General features: G+C 45.4%; 1 long non-coding RNA gene across 1 annotated transcript in view; it reads right to left on the bottom strand.

Moving 5' to 3' along the window:
• The window catches only part of LOC144577018 (uncharacterized), an 89,103-nt gene that overhangs the window by 73,511 nt on the left and 652 nt on the right, over window positions 1–14,940 (bottom strand). Inside the window, exon 2 of the long non-coding RNA XR_013520160.1 lies at window positions 14,699–14,805. This is a non-coding gene — a long non-coding RNA (uncharacterized LOC144577018). The remainder of the gene's footprint in view (window positions 1–14,698; window positions 14,806–14,940) is intronic.

Here is a 14,940-nt window from a genome sequence, read left to right as displayed (position 1 = left end):
TGCAGGGAAAATGTTTAACAGTGGGAGGGAGCAGGATACTGTGTTCTTGGCTTCAGAGCTGGACTCTCCCTCCAGGCGAAGACTTAAGTCAGAAAGATTAACAGCTCTGAAAACTACAGGGTGAATATAGTGTGGCAATTGGAGTAACACAAACCTAGGTTTGAATCCTTGTTTCACAACTTATTATGTGACCTTGAATCAATCATCTTCCCTGAACATTGATTTCCTAATCCATAAAATGGGGATACTAGTATATGTCTTGTAGAATGATGGTGAGAAATAAAGAAGCTGAATGTATATAGAGGACTCAGTGTATTGCCTAGTACATAGTAAATGCCCAATGGAGACTCTTATTATTACAATGATGCAAAAATGTCACAGTATCTCATATGCACCCCATTTTTTACTCCAGTGTCGTATTTTAGGAGAGAGGGAGAAGGAGATGGGGAGAGAAAGAGAGAAAGTGCATTTTGGCTTGGAAGGGAACTTACGCTTTGAAGCTGACAAGTATAATTTGTCTGGAGACTGCCAAGCTCTTGGGTTGAGCCTTCATATTGGAAAAAAGAGACAGGCGAGATTAATCTGGGGCCTTCATTACTTACTCCATCTGGCCTGGCTTGGCACGGCCCCTTCCCTCTACAAACTGATTACTCCTTCAAAAGCCTCAGCAGCGTGGTCCCTAATGGGTTCTGACAATGGCAGAAATGGGGCTCACACAGCACAGAGGTAAGGGCCCCAGCAGCAGGGCCAAAATGCTTCCAGTGCTACAACCCAGATGCTCTACCACAAAAGAAAGCAATGAATTAAAAGGGAGCCAAGGCCCCTGGGCCAGAGTGAACCTCAGGATTCCCAGGAGCACCTGGCTCCCCATGATGGGGAGCAGCAGGAGCTGGGCTCACATGGATGGGACTGGTAATGTGGATTATTTGACTGGGGCAAGTTCCAACCACAGGTGTCTTTTAATCTGGCTTTACATTCACATTGGGGATAGGAAGGTGCTCCAGGGAAGTGAAGAAGGTTGTTGTTTTTAGATATTTGCTAGCGAAATCCTGCTGCAGAGGCTTTCTCACCTTCCCTCTCCCAATCCCCTCAGCAGCACAGTGTGGGAGGGGAGAGGGAAGGGAACTACTATGCTCCAGTACCAGGTGCAAGGTGAGTTGGCTTAATCATTCAGCACAGGCCTGAGAAATAGTATTACTGCTCTTTTTATTGAGGAAAGGTAAGGGGTTTGTCGTGAGTCACACAGTAAGTGACAGAGCCAGGATCTGAACAGGACGGTCTACCTGTGGGTCTGTGTTGGCGGTTGTGCTAGTCTGCACTCAAAATAACTAGCAGCCATGGGATTTGAGAGAAAGTATGTATAGGGAGAACCTTCCAAAGCACCAGGAGGTAGCAACTCTGTGGCCTGAGTCTTCTCTCCTAGGAGATTGTAAAGTTTAAAAGCTGCGAAGGAGCCTTTGAGCCACTCTTGGAAAGAGAGTTCTTAAATAGAAGACCAAACCAGATCTATCATTCGAATTGGGGAGGAGGGTTGTTTATCTTGGATCGGGAAACTGCCAGTATCTGGAACAAAGGCTCTGCTTCTCAGTTGCTTTGAACATACACAGCTCCTTTAAAAAGCTGGCCCTGAGACTTGACTTCCACGATTTGAGAGGTCAAGGTCCAGTGCGACAGCATCCAGGGTCTCAGGGAAGTCAGTGTGCGAGCCTTGATGAATCAGAGACTGCACAACACTGCCATCTCCTGGGAGCAAGTTCCACTCTGGCCTGGTCAGAATTCTGGCTCAAAATAACTGACTAAATTATGCAGGAGACTCTCTATCACCCTAGGGAACTTCTGTGATCACATTATGAATCAGGATTGACTGTGTTTGTTTATTTAGTAGTTTATTAGTTCACAAAGCCCATGTAGATTGAAGGCATGGGTTTCCAAGTCAAACATTCATTCATTTTTTTTGACAAATGTTTACTGAGCACCTATTCTGTGCCAAGCACTGTGCTAGGCACTGAGTACACAAGGATGACCAACATAAATGGTCCTGGCCAGGTGTGGTCGCTCACATTGATAATTCCAGCACTTTGGGAGACTGAGGCAGGAGGATCACTTGAACCCAAGGAGTTCAAGACCAGCCTGGGAAACATAGTAAGACTCTCTCTATGAAACTCTATGAAAAATAAAACTAGTCAGATATGGTGGTACATGCTCATAGTCCCAGCTACTCAGGAGGCTGAGGCAGGAGAATTGCTTGAGCCCAGGAGGTAGAGGCTGCAATGAGTCATGATTGCACCACTGAACTCCAGCCTAAATGACAGAATGAGACTGTCTCAAAAGAAATAAAAAATTTAAAAAGACAAATGGTCTTTAACTACATGAAGTTTATAGTCAAGTGGTGAAGATGGATTGTAAACAAGGAATAATCTTGTGAACCAAGAATTTATTTATTACTACTGCAATGACTGCTGAGAGGGAAAAGCATGGATGCTGTAGGAGTTTATAATGGAGGAGGATTGTAGGGGGGATCCTGGTCTAGTCAGGCAGTCAGGGAAGCCTTTTCTAAGGACATGACCTACATGTAGGCATCTAAGGATGTGTACACATTAGTTAAGAACAACGTGTGAGAAGGCCATGAGATAAGGAGCCTGGCCTGCTTGAAGAACTAAAAGAAGTTCTGTATTGATGAATCACTGAGAGGAGGAAAACAGTGTGAGATGAGGGATTACTGGAAGGAGGAAAACAGTGGTGTGACCTGAGGGTGGAGAAATAAACACCAACCAGATCACACAGGGCCTTGTCTTCGAGTGTCATGTGAAGCATGTGGCTCTACATTGGTCACGTCCCTTTATGTTACATGTGACAGAAACCTAATGGAAACTTATTTAAGTAAAAAGGTAATTTATTGGTTCATGTAATTGAAGCTCCAGATATGGCTGAATCCAGGAGCTCAGACAGTATCATCAGGATTTTCATGGTGGGGCACGGTGGCTCATGCCTGTAATCCCAGTGATATAGGAGTTAAGAAGAAATTATTTAGGCAGATAGTGAGAATAAGGAAGTTCTCGGCAAGGTTTGCCTTTTAACAAAAAGCAGCCTCCAAATAATTTTCTTTTCTAACAAAGAGCAGCTGTAAAATTGAGCTGGAGACATAGACAAGCAAGCTGCAAACTCGCAGAGGTGAACCCCGGCAGTTGTGCCAATAGGAAAAGACTACCTGGGACTACACATGTTCAAAATCACGCCTCCATGGTTTTTTTTTGCCAGCCACGTTTACAGTAAGATGCAGACATCATGGCATCAGTCAAGCGGACAGGCCAAATGCATAAATGACAGTGGGGTGACCAGCCTTCCCCTGAGCTATGTAAATATCACACCTGGTCCAAACAATCAGTGGGCCCCACATAAATTAGACACCACCTCCTCAAACCTGTGTATAAAATCTGGTGCACTCTGCCGCAGACTGGAATTCCCATTTGGGCACCCATTTCTCTCACAAGACAGAGAGCTGTTCTCCTCTCTCTCTTTTGCCTATTAAACCTCCACTCCTAAACGTACTCCTTGTGTGTGTCCATGTCCTTAATCGTCTTGGCATGAGACAATGAATCTTAGGTATTCATTTACCCCAGACAACAATGCTGCTTCACCAGCAGTTTGGGGAGCCAAGGTGGGCAGATCACCTGAGGTCAGGAGATTAAGACCAGCCTGGCAAACATGGTGAAACCCCTATCTCCTAAACAAATATATACAAAATTAGCAGGGCATGGTGACACACGCCTGTAATCCTAGCTACTACGGAGGCTGAGGCAGGAGAGTAGCTGGGAGAATTGCTTGAACCTGGGAGGCAGAGGTTGCAGTGAGCTGAGATCATGCTATTGCACTCCAGCCTGGGTGACAAGAGTGAAATTCTGTCTCAAAACAAACAAAACAAACAAAAAAACAAGATATTCTCTTCCAGCCAAATGTGGTGATGTGTACCTGTGGTCCCAGGTACTCAGGAGTCTGAGGCAGGAGGATCACTTGGGCCCAGGAGTCTGAGGCTGCAGTGGGTTATGATGGTCCCTGAGTGACAAAGTGAAACCCCATCTTCTAAAAAAAAATGAAAAAATTTAAAAAGACTTCCTTTTCCACTAATTTATTATTTTTGCTTGTTTCTGAATTTTAGTTGACCTCGTTCTCTCCTGCAATGACATGATCTGTCAATCTGGTAGGAAAAGAGTCACATATTCATCAGGCCTATATCCTTGTCACCTATGATCCAAAAAAGTTACCCCTTTACATTTGATTTGGAAAAAACATCATGAAGAGGCTCTGATTGGTCCATCTTGGGTCACATGCCTACTCACTGACCCAATCACTATGTTCTCAGGGATGTGGTCCAATGATCAGTCTACCCTGGGCTGTGTTCCTGCCCCTGTAGCAGGAATGGGGGTGGAAGGGGAAGGAAGCAGGAGGTACTGTGACTGACAGCCCCAGGGCCACATGGAATATGAGAGGAATTTTACCCAAGGAACGGAGAGCTGATTACAGACGAGAAATGAGGAAGACTGGGGGGTAGCCAAAAACACTGACAAAACAATATAGTGAACAGAAAGCTATGAAAACTATTGAAAGCTTGCAAGTGAAAAACGAGAAAATGTTATTTATTTTTTTAAAGATGACACTGGCCACTGTAAGGCTGGAATGGAGGGGCATGAGTGGAAGCAAAAGGACTTCAGATTCTGGATACATTGAAACACCTTTCGACTATCTATGAGTTACCTGAAAATACTCCATACACCACAGCAAAGTCCCTTGTAAATGCACAATAGAATTTGCAAGAAAGTATGAGAAATCCTCATGGGCCAAAGATAAGGCAGGAACAGGAAAACAAGGTTGAGTAAGAAGCTAAAGCTGTAGCTCCCTTAGAAACTTCTTAGGTAACCAAGAGATTTGGGTTTTAAGTCACATGGGGAAACAAGACAAGGTCTTGGACCTAAATGAGGGTATTAGATCTGACATCCTTTCTGTTCCCAACTAAACCCCACCTAAAGCTGAGCACTTCAGCAAATGATGAAATGATGGACCAGGGGGAAACATACCCATCACCATGGAGAGATCATAAAGAAGCATTTGTGTCTTGGCTTGGGCTCTGGGTGGAACAAAGCATCTTCTTTGGGACTTTCTTTCTTTTGTTTTTTAAGATGGAGTTTCGCTCTTGTTGCCCAGGCTGGAGTGCAATGATGCAATCTCAGCTCACTGCAACCTCCGTCTCCTAGATTCATGCAATTCTCCTGCCTTACCTCCTGAGTAGCTGGAATTACAGGCATGTGCCACCATGCCCGGCTAATTTTGTGTTTTTAATAGAGATAGGGTTTCTCTATCTTGGCCAGTCTGGTCTTGAACTCCTGACCTCGTGATCCACCCACCTGGGCCTCCCAAAGTGCTAGGATTACAGGTGTGAGCCACCATGCCCGGCTCCTTTGGGACTTTCTAAACAAATATTCTCATGGGTTTGGGGTTAAACTTCATTCCAATTGCATGGTCCTGTAATCCCTACGCTGATAAATTAACTTTAAAAAGGGTTCCAGGGTAGCTATACCCTTGAGGTATCTGTGAGAAACACACACAACTTCTCCGGAGAGAGACCCTCCACCTAGGATGCACAAGCACCCAAAGAAAATACTCCCTGAGCGCACGGCCACAATCCCACACTGGTGTCTTTAGCTAGCCCTTTACCTATAGCTGGCCCCCAACCACCTGGGCATTCCTGGCCCCCTCCCAACCTGTTTCTGATCCTCCTAGTTTCTGTCCTCATGATTCCCCTTCCTGCCTGTGGCCTTAACTGAGCCAGCCAAAGCCCTCATATTTGTCTCATTCTCTGGCTCAGATCTCCTGCCTCCCTCTCAACCTAGTTTGGGGTCCCCTTTGGTTATGAGGCCCTGGCTGCCCCCACTAACAATATTTCTCTACCATTTAGGCCCAGCCTGGCCTTGGGATTCTACATCCTGTATAACCCCACGTCCAGGCATGACTCCACATCTGGGCACGACCCCACACCAGTGATGGCCCTCTCCATTTGCCCTGGCTCAGCTTACTAGATCCAGACAGAGGGAACAGGCAAATTAAGAGCAGGTTTTGGGTTGGTCTTCATTCCAGTCTGTGGCAACTTACAGAGGTGATGTGGCTAAGTACAGCCTGAGCTCCTCCTGACATCAAAACCCCTTCAAATCAGGCTCAAATAAAGCAAGTGTTAGACTGCCGATGTGGGAAGCCACTCCTGACCTCCTCCCACCTGAATCAAGGAGTGCATTCTCTGACCATGTTCCAGGAACCCGAATTCCTTCTCGTGCCATGGCCGGTGGCGGTGAGGCTGGCAACACTGAATGCTGGCACTGAGTTCTGAGGTGGAAATCAAATAACTATCTGACTTAGAAAAACAGATCCAACACAGCAGTCTTTGTGAGAAGAGAAAAGCCCAGAGTGGGCCAGAAACACTGGGCTGACAGCTCCGCCCTGCCCTGCAGCTGGGAGGAAGCAGCTGCTTGCCTACCTGAGAGATTAAGGCAGGGCCTTGACAGCCACTGCCAGAGCAGGATTCTCTGCCTGGTCCCTGAAAGGCCAGGTTAGGCCAGGCACCTTTCCCAGGCAGGCCCAGGGGGCATTGAAGGAGGGTGGCAATGGGCCCTAAGAGCTCACATCTGGGGGTGTGCTTTGCTAATGGTAGAGACAGAAAGGTTGGCTCAGGCCCTGGGCTATGTGCCTTGCACAGATGCCTTCAACCTTCTATTCCCACAGTCCTCAGTGCACAGAGACCTCCATCCCAATGCCTGGTGCAGGGAATTCCCATTATTTGTTTAATTACCTTTCTTCCTGCCTAATCTGTGTCCTCTGATGTAGCAGTGTCTGGCACATTACAGGGGCTCAATAAATAGCTATGAATGTATCATAGACTTCCATTTTCTTACTGTAGATAGCAGAGATTAAACTCTATCTCTAAAAGACATTTATTTCCATACAAGTTAGCAGTGCAAGGGACAAGGGTTCAAAGTCTGGCTCCACCACCCACTAGCTGGGACTTGCAGCAAGTTATTGAACCTTTCTGTGTTTCTCATTTATAAAATGGGGATATTATAGTACTCATTTCATGAAGGTATAGTGAGGTCACCTTTGCAAAGCCCTTAGTTTAGGGGTATTTGCCTTGTGTTAAAATAAGAGCTCCACAGACACAAAAGACCATGTATCACACAGTTCCAATGAGACAAAATGTTTAGAATAGGAAAATCCTGTTGTGACATTGTATTTTCCAAAAGTGGCTACACTAGCCCCCATCTGACATACTGTTGTGCAATATAACCTTGTGAAACTCCCAACAAGAGGTAGAGGGTAATTCCCCTCCCTTTGAATCTGGGCTGGCCTGAGTGAGTTGATGGTAATCAATTGGATATGGCTGAAGTGATACTGCATGACTTCCAAAGAAGGAAAGGAAAATACAGCTTCCATGGACCTTCTTGGCGTACTTGCTCTTGGGATACTCTCTTGGAAGCCAGCAGCAAGCTGTGAGAAACCCAAACAACAAGGAGAGGTCACGTGCAGGTGTGAGATTTGACAATCCTAGCTGACCCAAGACATTGAGTCATACTAGACACATAAGTGAAGAAGCCTCCAGATGATTCTAGCACCAGCTATTTGAGTCATTCCCAGGTGCTATGGCCCGAATGTACATCCCTCTGAATTTCATATGTTGAAATCCTGGCCTGGTGTGGTGGCTCACACTTGTAATCCCAGTACTTTGGGAAGCTGCGGTGGGCAGATCACCTGAGGTCAGGAGTTCGAGACCAGCCTGGCCAACATTGTGAAACCCTGTCTCTACTAAACATACAAAAATTAGCCAGGCATGGTGGTGCATGCCTGTAATCCTAGCTATTCAGGAGGCTAAGGCAGGAGAATTGTTTGAACGTAGAAGGCAGAGGTTGCAGTGAGCCAAGATCGAGTCACTGCACTCCAACCTGGGTGACAAGAGCAAAACTCTGTCTCAAAAAAAAAAAAAAAAAGAAGAAGAAGAAGAAAAAAAAAAGATATCCTAAGCCCCAAGGTGGTGGTATTAGGAGCTGGAGCCTGTTGGGAGGTGATAAGGCTCTGTTGGCAGAGCCTTCATGAATGGGACTAGTGCTCTTATAAAAGAGGCCCCAGAAAGACCCCTCACACTTTCTGCCACATGAGGACACAAGACAGCACTACCACAGCTAAAGAGTGGGTCCTCACAAGATCAAATCTGCCTTGATCTTAAATTTCCCAGTTCTGTAACTGTGAGAAATAAATTTCTGTTGTATCAGTTACCTAGTTTATGATGTTTTGTTATAGCAGATAGGCAAACTAAGACAGGAAATTGGTACTGAGAAGTGGGGTAGCTACTGTAACAAATACCTGAGATATGGAAGTGGCTTTGGAACAGGGTAATGAGCAGAAACTGAAAGAATTCTGAGTTGCATGGTAGAAAAGACTTACATGGCCATGAATTAACTATAAAAGGCAATTCTGGTAAGGGCTTAGAAAAAGAGGAGAGCTGTAGAGAGAGCTTTAATCTTCTTAAAGAATACCTACATGGGTGTGGGCGGGACATTGGTGGAAATGAAACTGCCTCCCTAAAATTATGACCGAGACAGTGAAAGATATCTAACCTAACCAACTCCATCTTGCTTCTAACCTTTAAACTGTCCTTGTTCCTTCCTGGGCATAGGTTGAACTAACTTTGGGAAGAACTTAGTTTATAGTTATAGTTTTTAAACAAAGATGACAACGGCCCTTTCCCAAAACAAACCTCCTTGCCTGGGGACTAGACTGCCTTTGTCCGACTAACAAATTAGTCATAAGGTTAGAATTTATGGTTGTATGCAGCTGGAGGCTACAAGATTCTGAACTTCCCTAAACTGCTCCTAAGATCAGTGCTTGAGACATTTTGCAGACTCTGCACTTGATGGATCAGCTGGCACGACCTAGATTGATAAATTGGCTCATCTAATCTTGTGGCCATCACCCAGGGAACTGACTCAGCACAAGAGGAGAACTTCAATTCCCTCTGACTCCATCTCTTATTGACCAATCGGCACTCCTGGTTCACTGGCTTCTCCCACCCACCTAGTTATCCTTAAAAACTCTGATACCCAAATGCTTGGGGAGACTGATGTGAATAATAATAAAGCTCCGATCTCCCACATGGCTGGCTCTGTATGAATTACTCTTTATTGCAATGCTCCTGTCTTGAGAAACTGGCTCTGTCTAGGCAGCAGGCAAACTGAGTCCATTGGGCAGTTACAGAAATATGGACAGTGAAGATCATTCTAATAAGATCTCCGGCAGAAATGAAGAACATATTATGGGACAGTAGAGGAAAGGCCATGCTTCTTATAAAGTGGCAAAGAACTTGGCTAAATTATGTTCACATTCTAGTGTTTTGTAGAAGGTAGATCTGGTAAGCAATGAAATTGGATATTTGACCAAAGAAATTCTAAGCAATTTATAAAATGTGCTGTGCTGTTTGGCTTCTCTTGAGTGCTTACAGTGAAATGTGAGAAGAGAGAAATGACTTAGTTAATGAAACTGCTAATCAAAAGGGAAGTAGAACTTTAAATTTGGAAAATTCTCAGCCTATCCATATTAGAAAAAAGTAAGAAAGCTTGTTTGAGAGAACATGGAGGGTGTGGTCAAGTTTGATAAGGAAGTTAGTTCAGATGGGCCATCTCAATCAAAGCTAGGAGCTATATTCATCCAGACAATGGGACGATTAGACTCCCATCTAAACAGAAGCCAGGATCTATTCCCAACGGCATTTTGGTGATCATCAAAGCTGCCCATCCCTTCACAGGTCTAGATACAAGGAACTGGGGAAGCAGAACAATTTCAAGGCTCTGCTCTTTGCCAAGCTCTTTGGCTACCCCAAGTTCAGCTCTAGTGAGTTAAAGTGCATAGTGGTCCTCTGTAGCTGCCCCACTAGAGGGCACAGAGAGTAAACCTTGGGAGTGTCCACAAGATGCCATCTCCACCAACACACAGAGTACACAAGCCAAAGGGGCATTACTCCCTCCACCAAAATTTCAAAGGATGGAGCTACCTAGAGCCTCAGGTGTGTGACCCAGGCAGAGGGCTGCCAAGGGGGCTGGCCATGGCAGAATCCCCACTAGGTCAATGTCTAGTAGAGCTGCTGTCTGACCCATAGAGCCACCCATGTGTGATTCTAGTCTGGGAGAACTGTAGGCACTTGACTAAAACCCATGAGAGATGTAGCATGGACAGTACCCAGCAAAGCCATGGAGGTAAGGCCATCTGGAGCCTGAGGTCCCAATCCCTGCCCAGTGTGTCCAGTAGATTGGATAGCAAACCAAAGAAGATTATTCTCAGTCTTAAGATTTAACGTTGTTGGCCCAATTAGGTTTCAGACCTGGGGCTGAGACCTGTCACCCTTCTTCTTTCCTATATCTCCCTTTTACAATGGGAATGTCTATACTATGCCTGTCCCACCGCTGCATTTCATAGATTTACAGCTGGAGAGCAAATTTGCCTGTTACCTTATGCCTCACCTATATCTGATTTAGCTGGTAGTAAGACAAGACTCTGGACTTTAGACTTCTGAGTTGATAAGAGAATAAATGAAGACTTTTGAGGCTATGGGGATGGAATGAGTATATTTTGCATGTGAGAAGAACATGGAATTTGAGGACCAGGGACAGAAGCCTATGGTCTGAATGTTTGCAGTCTCCCAAAATTCATGTTGAAATCTTAATCCCCAAGGTGATGGCAGTGGGAAGCAGGGCCTCTGGGAGGTGATTAGGTCATGAGGGTGGAGTCCTCATGAAGAGGATTAGTGTCTTTATAAAAGAGGCCTGAGAGAGACCTGTTGCCCCTTCCACCATGGGAGGACACAGCAAGAAGGCACTATCTATAAGCTAGAAAGTGGTTCCCTACCAGACACTGAATCTGCTGGTGCCTTGATCTTGGACTTCCCAGCCTCCAGCACTGAAAGAAATAAATTTCTATTGTTTACAAAACAACCAGTTGATGGCATTTTGTTATAATAGCCTAAACACACAAAGACACCAGACCTCAGACATTGTGGAGCAGAGACAAGCTTGTATCTCCACTGTGCCTTGACTGGTTTCTTGACCCACAGAATCTGTGAGCATCATACAATCATGCAGAAGTTATATTTGGGGTACTTCGTTAAATAGCAAAGGTTGAACAGACAAAAAAAAAAAAAAATCCAAATCTCCAAGAGTGATTGGAGGTAGTGGGTCTGCCTTCTCTTTCATCATTCATGTGACTCTACACAAATCACATAAACTCTCAAAACCTCCATTTCTTTATCTGGGATAATAATAGCCCTCCTACCGTCATGTAAAAATGAAGTCAGAAACCAATGAAGATGAAGCTTTTGTGAAAAAACACTGTCATGAAAAGCAAAAAGATTGCTACTCATAACTATTCTTTCTGTTCACTGGAGAGCTGCACTCAGTGAATCACTTAAGACATGCTTTCTGGAAAATAGTTATTAACCCACACCCACAATGACAACTTACTGGATGTAGGTGGAGCTTTCATATTTGGTGACAACCAAACCAAAGCCCTCAACAGTTTCCACAGGACAATCAGACAGACATGAGACATGCTCCCACCAGTGACCTCACTTGTTTTGGATAATGACACACCAACTTGTGGGAATGCTTCTTGTTCTGGCAATGCGAACTGAGAAGAGCCTCTCAGACTTCCAGAAATAGATCGGTGTGCTCTGTCAGCATGACCCCCAGTGCCCACCATGGGTTCCTTTCCATGAATCTGCTCAGAGCAGGGCTTTGGGGATTGAGGTTGGTTTTATTGATTCATTGATTTTCTCTGGTTTCTGTTTTGTTTTTGTTTTTAAAATTTTTTTTTTGTTGTTGTTGTTTTAGTAGAGATGGGGTTTCTCCATATTGGTCAGGCTGGTCTTGAACTCCTGACTTCAGCTGATTCCACCCACCTCAGCCTCCCGAAGTGCTGGGATTACAGGCATGAGCCACTACGCGTGGCTGAGGTTGGTTTTATTGATTCCATTCCTTAAAGAAAAAGAACCCATTTCTGTATTCAGTAGAACTTTTCCCCTACTATACTTCCCAATTAATTTTGTAGCAGTGGGAGATAAAATGTGTTTTAACATTTAAATTAAATTAAATTTCTTCAAAGTGACCATGACACATAACTTCCATCTGTTGCCAGCACCCTCTTGCCCCTCTCTCCTGGGTGCTTTCTCACTTGCAGACTCTATAATGCTTTTGGAAAGAGTTCTTGGTTAGCCAGTGACTAGCTATGGAAGTTGCTCAAATCACTTGTCACCTGTAAAATTGAGATAATCCTGGCTCATAGGTCAGGGAGTTTCCAGCATAATGAAACACTCTGCCGTGCAACTAGTGGATTTTATTCACTCATTCTGAAAATATTTAATGAGGTTTTTGCTATGTGCCAGATGCAGGCCTCGATCCTGGGTAAACACTGGTGCAAAAGGCAGTCTCTTCATCTAAGAGTTCCCAGGGCAGTAGAAGAAATGGAAAGTAAACAGGTCATGAACATAGAGTGGGATAAGTGCCTCGAAGAGGGAAATAGAGGTGATAGAAACGCCAGAAAAAGCTCCCAAACCAGGCTCAGAAAATGCTTCTTGAAGGAAACAATGTTTAAGTTGAGACCCGAGGAACAAGTAGGAGTTCGGAGAATATGGTGGAGGGTGGGATGGAGGAGAAAGGTGATTCGGGTGGAAAGAAAGGCAGCTTCCAAGGCCTCGGGGCATGCGAGAGCTGCCGCGGTTCCCCGTAGTATTTCCAGGGAGCTGCCGAGGTTCCCCATAGTACTTCCAGGGAGCTGCTGAGGTTCCCCATGGCTGAAGCGTGGAATATAAGGTTGTGAGTAGAGGGAGAGGAGCAGGCAGGTAAGCGACAGGGGAGTCACATGGGCCTGGAGGCTACACAAAGGCCTCTGCACTTTAACATTTGAAAGAGCACTTAGCTGGTGGTGTGGAGAATGGATCAGAGGGGGTAAGAGGGAAGGTGGGAAGGCCATGGGGTGGCAGCGGTACAGTGACTCCTGCATTAAGGCTGTTATATTCATCTCCAACCCCTCTGCTGGGGGTTCAGAATGCAGAAACACGAAGAGGCTGCCTCTTACTCATGGTAATATGTTTTCTGGAGAATTCTTATAAGCAAGGCCAGCTTCTGTCCAACAAGAAACATAGAAGAAAGCAGCATGGCAGAGGAGGCAGAGGGACCCTGACCCAAGCCTGGCCTCGAAGGGCCAAGGAGATGACACTCCCCAGAAACACAGTTTGCTTGGCCTCTGCTTTCATTCCCTAGAGCCAGAGCCCAGCCACCGGAAACCTGGCCATTTTGTATGCCTGGGTCATGTCATGGAACAGAAACTGTTTCTCTGAGAGAATAGCTGAATGTCAAGAGGGAGAGGAAAAGTGAAACTTCAGAATTGGACCCCAAACAGTTCCAGTCCAATTTTCTCACTGTAATCCTCACCACACCCGAAAGAAAACAAGCCTGACTCACAGACCACATCAACACTGGGAAGTGGGGAAGCCTGCATGGGTGCTGCTGCTGCCTCTCAGGACTCCTCGCCCGCACTCCCTGGGGCACATGCACTGCGGTGTCTCTTTGGAAGCCGTGGACAGAGACAGTGATCCTTACTACCCACACCCACCTCCACTGCCCCATGGCTCCAGCCACCTCATTATTCCTCCCTGGAGCTTTCAGCTTCCAAACTGTTGCCAAGTGGAGGCAGGGAAAACAGCTGAAATATGATCAGGGATGAGGAGGAAATTTTTGAAGCCATTCCAGGGGCCACAGAACTGGGAGTGTCCGCAGCTGAATCAACTGATGAGGAGGCAGAGTCAGGAAACATGAATGAGACTTAGGGTCAGAGTTCCAGTTCCACCACATGGTACCTGAGAACCTGGGGCAAATTAATAGGCTTCTGTTGAGTTGCCTCAACTCGAAAGGGAAAAATGTTTCACTTCAAGGGTTACTGGAAAGCATCTAGCCCAACATCTGAGAGAGAATAGGTGCCTGGAGAATACGTAGGCACTGCTGACACAACTCATAACATTTATCCCATACGGTTTCTACTTGTGCTAGACTTGATTCCCCCAGCTAGTGTTATAGGCAGTTTGACGGCATGGACTCTGTGTTACACAGCTCTTCTTTCAAGCACTGCACACTTAATGTGGGTCAACACATATTTCCGAGCTGACTGATATATCCAGATATCCAGATCTCTGCAGGAGCTAATATAATGCCAAAATACCAGTCTCTGGCATCCAGAGCACACAGTATTCCCCTTTAATGCATAAAGCACAGTGGCATTTGCACAGCTTTTTTCCACATGGTAGGTGTAGCCTAGAAGTAAGTAGCCAGTCTGTAGAAGAAACCTGAAGTGGTTTGGACCGTGGGAGCTGCACTGTCTGGGGGCATCTGCCTCTCCCCAGAAGTGTGATCTTGGGCAAGTAACTGGACCTCATCTGTAAAACAGGAATATTCAGAGTACCTACCTCACAGAGTTTTTGGGAAGATTGAAAGGGTATATGGAAAGCACTCAGAATAGTGCCTGGTGTGGAGTTAATGTTCCAGACAAACTCATTACCACCACCACCACCATCATTGTCAAAACACAGTTCTGTTTGCTGAGCTGGGAACAATGGAAATCTTACCCCAGATAAAGATCCTGCCACCTGTAGCAGGGAGTCCACACTGGCTAGGCGAGGGGTACAGAGCTGGGCTGACTTTCTGGAATAGCCGATGTGGTTTGTGGAAGTACCTTGGAAATGTAAAACGTGTTGCAAATATTAGTGTTATAATTTTAGTTTTTCCTGTATATATAGTACTCTAAAATCTAACAAACGGTATCATAAATATAATCCTAGTTTTCACTTATTTAACAACTAAAATGCAC

Source organism: Callithrix jacchus, chromosome 7 (assembly GCF_049354715.1).
Source record: "Callithrix jacchus isolate 240 chromosome 7, calJac240_pri, whole genome shotgun sequence".
NCBI lineage: Eukaryota > Metazoa > Chordata > Mammalia > Primates > Cebidae > Callithrix > Callithrix jacchus.
This window is presented reverse-complemented; position numbering and strand designations above follow the sequence as displayed.